An 8,382-nucleotide genomic window follows, 5' to 3' on the forward strand; every position below is an offset into this window, starting at 1 on the left:
GTCTGTTTTGCCTCTGGCTCTTCATTCCACCAACATCACTCCTCAAGTCTCGTTCTTCTTTGTTCATTAAACACTCCTTGGACATTCTGCTCCAATGGCCAAAAAACCAGACAAATACTTTGCATTGATTACGCTGCACTTGGAGTTATGGGAATCATCTCTTTTCAAGTGTTTTCAAGCTGGTCTTCAATTCCTACTTGGCTACAGTTGCTGGCAGGCACTATTTAATCAAGACAGCCCCTAACCCAATATTCTTTCCCTTCCAGCTTCCAGTTGGTCCTGGCCCCTAAGAAACTGATGAGGGAACTGAGACAAATAAGGTGAAGTTTGCCCAGGATCATATAGCTAGGAAGTGTCTGAAGTCAGATTTGAACTCTGGAGTCTTCCTGACTCCAGACTGTGCACTCTATCCATCATACCACCCAGCTGCCCTGCAAACTATATGTTACTGATTAAAAAATAGAAAAGTTGGTCCATGTAACCAATTAGTCACATAAGACCCCAAAGCAATCAAATATAATAGTAGTTTTGTGTTCATTAAACCCAAGGATGCCAGCTACTGGATTAAGGATTCTCTTTTGACAAAAACTTCCGGGAAAGGTAGAAAATAGCCTAGGAGAGATTGGGTTTAAACCAACATCTTGAACAATACATCACAATAAATTCAAAATGTTACATGACCTTGATATAAAAAAAAATGCCATGTCATAAATTAGAGGAAAAGGGAAGGAGATAACTTTTGATAGATTGAGGAAGAGCTTTTGACCAAATGAGGAATAAAGATAATCCCAAAAGATTACATACAGGAAAGCAATGGAGTTAAAATGAGAAAGAAAACAGTTAACTATGGAAAAAAAATCTTTGCATCAAATTTCTTAGACAAAAATCTAATACCTGAGATATACAGGTAATGATATTAATATACAAGAACAAAAGCCTTTCCCAATAGATAAAAGGTCAACAAGGAACATGATGAATACAGAGGAACATGGAATGACTTACATGATCTGATACAAAATTAAATAAGGAGAGCCAGGAAAACGATATACACAATGACTATCACAATGAAAATGGAAAGAAAGACCACCATGAAACAATGGAAACTACATATTGTGAAATTATGAGAAACAAGTTATATACAAGTTATATAAACCCCAAAAGAGAAATAGACGAAGACACCCCTTTCCGCTTCTTTGCAGAGGTCAAGGTCCACAGATGTGAACACTGCATAGAAAGTCAGGTTTTTTTCAATAAGTTGGTTAGCTCTGCCAATTTTTTTTCTTCTTCCTTTCTTAAAGAATTCTTTGTTATATGGGTCAGCTTTCCAGGCGGAGATAGAGAAGGGATGGAGGGGAGGAATCTAGGCAATGTGAAACAAAAGATGTCAATAAAAATCTATTTTAAAAAATATCTGAGTATCCAGAAAGTGCCAACTTAGCAAGAATTATAGAAAAGGGATGTAAATCAGGGAGCATTTTGAAAACCTGCCAGTTTTGTTTAGCAAATCACTTCCCAAAACTGATAAGGGATGTAAAACAAAATCTCATAAATATCATACTAGTAAATATTTATAAGACTGACCTTGTAACACAGCCCTTCCAGAGATAAGATGTAAACGTATTTCACAAGATATGACATCTAGAAGGAGGTTGCCTGCAGGACTTTGTGGGAGGGAGAGGAAGTAGTAGTAGTAGTAGTAGTAGTAGTAGTAGTAGTAGTAGTAGTAGTAGTAGTAGCAGCAGCAGTAGTAGATGATGATGATCACATAAAGTGCTTTGTCAACTGGGAAGTGCTATATACATACCAGCTTTTATTAATATTAACATAAATCAATATACATATTAGCTATTATTGTTGTTGATAATAATAGCTAGTATTTGTATGTAGTCCAGCACTTTGCATGTGTTGTTTCGGTTGATCTATATTCTCCTATACCATCATGAACCTTAGCCCTAAGAATATAGGTCTTCCCTTCTTGGAACCTGTTTCCTGGAAGAATGGATAAGGGGCATTTTCCTGCTCTAATGTCTATATGAATAATCAAGATAATTGCCAACTGACTTTAGAGGCTTTGAGGACCTGTTCTCCTGTGCAAAAATTCTCATGAACCTACAGAACTTTGAATCTAATTCAATTAAACGGATTTATATTAGGCGCTTAACTCTATTCAAGGCCTTAGAAATGCGTAAATGGAAAATTTTGAAACTACTACCCTCAAGGAACCTACATTTTTACTAGTTTTAGCTCTGGAGTAGCTGATTAAGCATTTATTATGTACCAACTTCGTGCCAGGCACTGGGTTAGATACTGGAGATAAAAATACCTAAATGAGACAGTCCCTGCCCTCAGGGCTGAGGGAAGAGTGAGATACAACAGGCTCACAGAACATATCAGCACTATGTCAAGGATGCTTGGGGCTGAGAAGAGGCGCAGAAAATGGGTACTTCATGGTGAGAGCTATCCCAGAGTGCAATGGGTGGCCTGAGGAGCTAGCGGAGGTCCTGATATTGGAAGACTTGGAGAAGTGACTAGTTACATAGTCAGTGTCCTGATGGGATTCCTTTCAGGTGTGACCTGGGCTAGGTTGCTGCTGAAAGCACTTCCAGCTCCCTTGAATCAGGAAGGTCTCTTGGAGGCATTGGTATGAGACTAGTGAGGAGAAAGAATCTGAGGTTGGCACGCAGTCAATACAAAGACATACTGGTAAGAAATGAAATGTCATGTGTAAGGAAAAAGCACGTTGGGCCAGGCTGGCTGTAGTATAAAGTTCCTTGGGGAGAGAAATGTGTCAACGATTTGGAAAGGCTGAAAATTGCTAGATCTAGTATGTCCCTTTAATTTTATAGGTGAGGGAATAATTAATTGTAGCTAACCTGTATCTAGTACTTCCTACATGCTATCTCATTGGATCTTCATGATAATCCCAAGAGCTATTGTATCATTATCCCCATTTTATAGACAAGGAAACCAAGGTCATGGTCATAAATAGCATTTGAACCCTGGTCTCTGCTGCTTTTGTATGGTTCCATAGATTTCCCACAATTCCCTCTTCCAAGCCATGTCCTAACTCCTCCCAGCCAGCACTATTATCCTGTGAAAACTCAGTCAGCAGCTGCTGCAGACCGTAGGGTTTGGACGAGGGAAGAGTCTTCTAACCAACTAGCTCCAGACAGCCCGGGAGAGAGGAAAAAAAAAAAAAACTTGCAGCAAACTGCCACCAGCTCAGCCAGTTCCTTTTGTTTCTACTGTCATTAAACTGATAGCAATAATGTTTCCAATGCTCCAGGATATCAGAACAGTCAAAGAGTTATTTAAAAAAAAATCTTTCTTGCCCAAAGTGTTACTTGTCTTAAGCTCAGCCCTGTTTCCTTTCTTAAGTTAATTTTTTTCGCTTATTTTTTTTTGTTTCCCACTATCTCCCCTCCACACACACACACACACACACACACACATACACACACACACACGGGGGAGGGGAGCAGAATAAAATCCTTGTAACAAATATACAGAGTAAAGCAAAACCAATTCCTACATTGCTCATGTCCAAAAATGTATGTCTTCTGCACTGAATCCATCACCTCTCCATCAGGTGGTAGGTAACATTCTTCATCACTAGTACTTTGAGATCCTGACCAGCCATTTATTGATGAGGGCCCTCAAGTCTTTTAGTGTTGTTTATAACCTTATAAAATGTTACTGTTATTATATAATATTGTTCTGGCTCTGCTTGCTTCACTCGGCATGGGTCCATATGAAGTCTTGGCACCAGGCTCCATGTACTCAGGGGCCCAGGAGAGGAAGGTGACTGGAGGGGAACAGGCTCCTTTCATATCCACCCCTCCCCCCACAACAATGGTTCTTGGGCCACTTCCAAGATCAGGAGGAAAAGGTCCTCCTTGGCATCCCCCCTCCACCCACTGTCAAAAACCATGCACACCCTAGAAAGATTAAAAGACCAAAGGACTGACCTTCCAGAGAGGTCAGAGACCCCACCTCTAATATGGGACCCCCACACAAGTGTAGACATTTGTGCTGTTATGAATACGCATCATTAAAGGGATCTGGCCCATGGCCAACTGCAAAGGCCTTCTGGACCCACAAGTGGTCAATGCAGAAGACTGTAAGAGCAGCTGCTTTAGACTGTGGGGGAGGGGAGAAGGGGGTGGGGTGGGAGCAGTCCTTCAGAGTTACTTTTGTAGAACTACTAGGTCTATTTTGTACTGCCGGCCTCCTCTTCCAAAAGGCAGCGACCACATCCAGCCTCCTGGACGCATAAACGAGCTATATGTAAAGGACTTTGCCAACTTTAAGGCACATGTATGTAGGTACACATATATGCATGTATGAAGGCATGTGTGCACTCATATATGAAGGTATGTCGGTGGCTGTTTTGATTATTACTGCCATCCTCACTCCCTCCCCATGCTTCTTGGGGGGAGAAGGAAGGGGGAGGGAATGTCAAATTCCCAAGAAAACGGTTCGGTCTCCAGGTCCTAGGCTCACTCCTAGGTGGTGCGGTGAGAACGCTCGATAGGAAGCCAGAAGACCTGAGCTCGAATCCCACCTGTGTAACCTCGGTCGGGTTGTTTTCCTTCTCCGAGAATAAGTTTCCTCCCGCGAAGGGGCGGCAGGGGGAAAGAGGGATGTAGGACGAGACTGGAGAATCTGAGGTTAGAGATGGGCTCCCAGGGTGCGCCAAACTAGGGGGTGGGGGTCGGACCAGGGGATGTACTAGGGCTTTTCCCCCTGTGGGATGCTCAGAGGGGCGGATGCCCGGCAGGCCCGCACTAAATGCTCGCCCAGCTGAGGGACGCTCGGGGCCAAGGACGCCGGGCATGACCAGGCAGTGAGTGCCTCCAGCGGCTGCCTGCAACCTCCCGAGCCCCGGGTAGGAGCAGCGCTAGCAGGTGGGTGCCTCGGCCCCGCCTTCCCTGTCCCTGTGCACGGCGTGCAGCCGGGCCAGGGAGAGGCACGGCCAGCGGGCAGCGGGCAGCCGGAACCACTGTGGAGCGCGAGCCGGGCGGCGGCTCAGGACTTGCGGAGCAGAACGGCGGGGGAACCGACCCGGAGCAGCGCCGCCCCCTCCCCGTAATGTAGCCTTCGCCTCTCGCCTGCCTTGTGTGTGTGTGCGTGTGCGTGTGTCCCGGGCCCGCGGAGTGGAGCAAGCGGAAGGTGGGGGAAGGGAAGCTGCGCGTGGCCCCCATAGCTGGGGGAGCAGCTGGGGCGTGCAGCCCCCCACTGACAGCGCCTCCCACCCCCAGCTGCCCTCCTCCGGGCTGGCTCAGGCCCTGGTCCCGGGACATCGGGGGAGCTGCCAGGCGGTAACCGGATCCGGGAGCCGGACCAGGTCACTTGCGGGTTGCTTAGAGACTCCCCAGGCTGCTGGGCTCAGATGAGCGGCCCCTGGCACTGTGGGTGCCCGAGTTCGGGCTTCACCCCCAATTGCCAGGCGCCTGCTGCCCCCCCCCCCCCCTCCACCTAGTCACAGACAAAGGCTTGGGGCCGGGAGGGGAGCTGTAGGGGAAGAGCCGGGGTCCTGTAGGGGCGGGGAAAGGGGAGAAGCCCGGGCAGCAGTGGTGGACGCTCGACAAGGCCCCCAGATCCGGCCGCCAGCCGAGGGATGCTGGGCTGCGGGGGTGGGGGTCGAGGGGTGGACAGGCAGAGCGGCGCATCCGGGGGGCGGGCGGCCCACCCTGGGACAAGAGCCTGGGACACCGTGGGCAGCCTCTCCCGGGAGCAGAGCGCAGTCTGTGTGCAGAAAGTAACCCGCTGCCTGCGTGGGGGCGGCGGTGCTGAGCCTTAGCTGGGCGGGGGGGTGGGGGGGGCGAGGGGTGGGAGGAACAGGGGGAGGAGCTGCCCCCCCCACCTCCCTGGGGAAGGAGCTCTCGGGAGACAGCAGGTAGAGAGAGCTCTGTGTGTAGGCTTGGAAGAGGAGAAGGGAGGGAGGAAGAACAGAGAGGGAAGGGACCTGCCTCCCCTTTCCTTAGCATCCCTCCCACTCAGGGCCACTGGGAGGGCCCTCCCTTAGCAGGAAAGTTCACAAGTCTTGGGAAGCTTTGCTGTGGGCCAGGGGAGGATCTCGCTCCTTCATTTCCTGAGAGGGCCACGGAAGCATTTTATCTGCGTTAAGAATTATTGGCAGCCCGATGATTTGACACCAGGTGAGAATCACCCTTCTTTTTGATGGACTGGGGTGCAGATTTTCCTACGCATGCTGGTTCTCTTAGATTCAGACCTTTGATGAATTCGGTTTGAGATTGACAAAAGGAAAGGAGAAAAAATGAAAAGTTGAGGGTAAAAAGAAGGAGAGGGAGACAGAGAGAGAAACAGACACAGAGAGAGATAGACAGAGAAGGGGGAGAGGAAGAAATGGTGTTGGTGGAGAAACACCTTCGACTTTTCTGGTGGATAGAGAATACTTGGACAGGATGTGTAGTCTGTGTGTCACTGAGGTTCATTCTCCGTAGAATCCTACAGTGCTAGATGGCTTTGAGAAATCACCTAATTCAGCCCAGAGCTGGAGGGAGGACAGATATTTGCGGGGTGACCTTTTCTTTTTTTTTCCCTCTGGAATACTCTTTGTTTTCTCATAAATTGTGAGCAGCCTGAAGTTATCGAGCAGCAGAAGGCGTGGAGGATGTGTGTGTATTACATGCAGTGAGCTTTAAGAACATGAAAGTTGAAGGAAAAATCCATCTAGTCCGCCGGGGGTGGACCACTTCTTTTTTTGTAGGGCTGGGGTTTAGAGGTCATCCAATGCAGCCTAAGTTTGTGTAGACATTTCCAGAAGAGGTGTAAGGAAACCCACAAATAAGAAGGTGTTAGAGAATACAATTGACTCCAAAGACTAAGAAGCAGGCAGCTGCTGGCAACAACTTCTCCCTCGACCTTGGATCATCTTAGAATAGCCCAGTAGCAGACTTGCAGTCCTAAAATGAGTTTTTCCCATTTTCCAATACTCAGGCTAACTTTATTGAATGCTTCTCAGAAAACACTTTCTCCACAACTGTCCTGTGAGGCAGGCTGGTAGGTAGACAGTACTGGTATTATGTATTGTTCCCATTTTACAGATAAGGAAACTTCAGCTTTCCAATGTCAAGTGTCATGCCCTCAGTCACACATCTTAGGAAAGGTAAGGGCAGGGCTGCCTAGGGTCCTCCAAGTACAAATCTAAGGTTGCGTCTACTGCTAACCTCATGCTGCCACAATTTGTAAAAATCTATAAGGATGTCTGTTTGTTTCATGTGAAACTAAAAAAAGAAATTGAAAAATAACTCAGAAAAAAAGTAGTTTGTGTACATGTTCTAAAATTAATGGATATTTAAGGCACAGAAGAAACACGGCAAAAATTGATCATGCCAATAGAATCTACACATATTTTAGGGACAGGAATAGGGACTGGACCCATGATTTCATTGGTGGAGGGAACATCCACATGAGGAAATAACTTCCATCAATGCAAGGCAAGTACTTTCTCAGCAGTTTACAGAGTTTCCTGGGGCATTGAGCAGGTTAAGTACTTGGCATATTCATACTATCTGTAAGTGTCAGAGGGGGGACTTAGGACTGGCTGTCCAGTCACTTGCCACACACAGATCACAAAAGAAAAGTTAGTTCAAGTGAACCTTGATTCCTTCTCCACACCCACCCCAAGTCTGTCTCCATGATGGGGCTTTTAGAAATCTGAATCTTAGTGTCATAAATTTGAGAGGAGGATTGGGGTTTGGTGTGATTGAACATGATTATGCAACAGAAAGTTATCTTTAGGCAAGGTTTCCTTTGTCATCACACTCCTTATGCCATCTGCCTGCTAGCATTTTTAGAAAGAAATTCTAACATTGAACTGTTTTCACTCATAGCCCGACCGAATCAACCTTGATTTAACTGTCAAATAAAACGGAAGGCTGGGGAGTGAGCTATTCATTTAAAACCATATATTTTTGATTTTTTCTTATTGCTTTCCAGTTTCACATCAAAGTCATTTTTTCAGCTCCACTTTTTTGTAACAAATTGTGCAAGACTTGCCAACAGATAGTGATGCTCTTTGATTGTGTATCCCGTAGTCTACATCCATTGGCCCCCACCTTTTTACTGAGAGAAGAAAAGGATCTTTCAGTATCACTTCTCCATGCCTGAGATTGGTTACTATAATCACCCAGAGTTCAGCCACTTTTCAAGTATTCTTATAGGTTATTGTTGTCATAACATAGTTGGCCTCTACCTTCTGCCTGCTTTGGAGACTCTATGCTCATATAATAGGATGCTTCCATTGTACAAAATTCAAGAGATTTGGGCTTTCATAGTAACTAGATATTAACCTGAGTGTGCTGTCTTTCATAACTGACTCAGCCAGCATGTGTTTGGAACTTAGGAGAAGGCCAG

At 46.2% G+C, this 8,382-nt stretch overlaps 1 protein-coding gene across 4 annotated transcripts in view; it reads left to right on the top strand.

The window, feature by feature from the left end:
• Positions 1 to 4,239: 4,239 nt before the first annotated feature.
• The window catches only part of WIPF3 (WAS/WASL interacting protein family member 3), a 76,526-nt gene continuing 72,383 nt past the window's right edge, over positions 4,240 to 8,382 (top strand). For 2 of the 4 annotated variants that reach the window (XM_072651036.1, XM_072651041.1), the window contains exon 1: positions 5,852 to 6,161. The gene's annotated coding sequence lies outside the window, so the exon portion shown is untranslated. Of the gene's footprint in view, positions 4,374 to 4,994; positions 5,089 to 5,851; positions 6,162 to 8,382 lie in introns of those variants that run through there. The other 2 variants (XM_072651040.1, XM_072651037.1) reach the window with 2 other exon arrangements.

The sequence above is a fragment of the Notamacropus eugenii genome, chromosome 3, assembly GCF_028372415.1.
Source record: "Notamacropus eugenii isolate mMacEug1 chromosome 3, mMacEug1.pri_v2, whole genome shotgun sequence".
NCBI classification, from domain to species: domain Eukaryota; kingdom Metazoa; phylum Chordata; class Mammalia; order Diprotodontia; family Macropodidae; genus Notamacropus; species Notamacropus eugenii.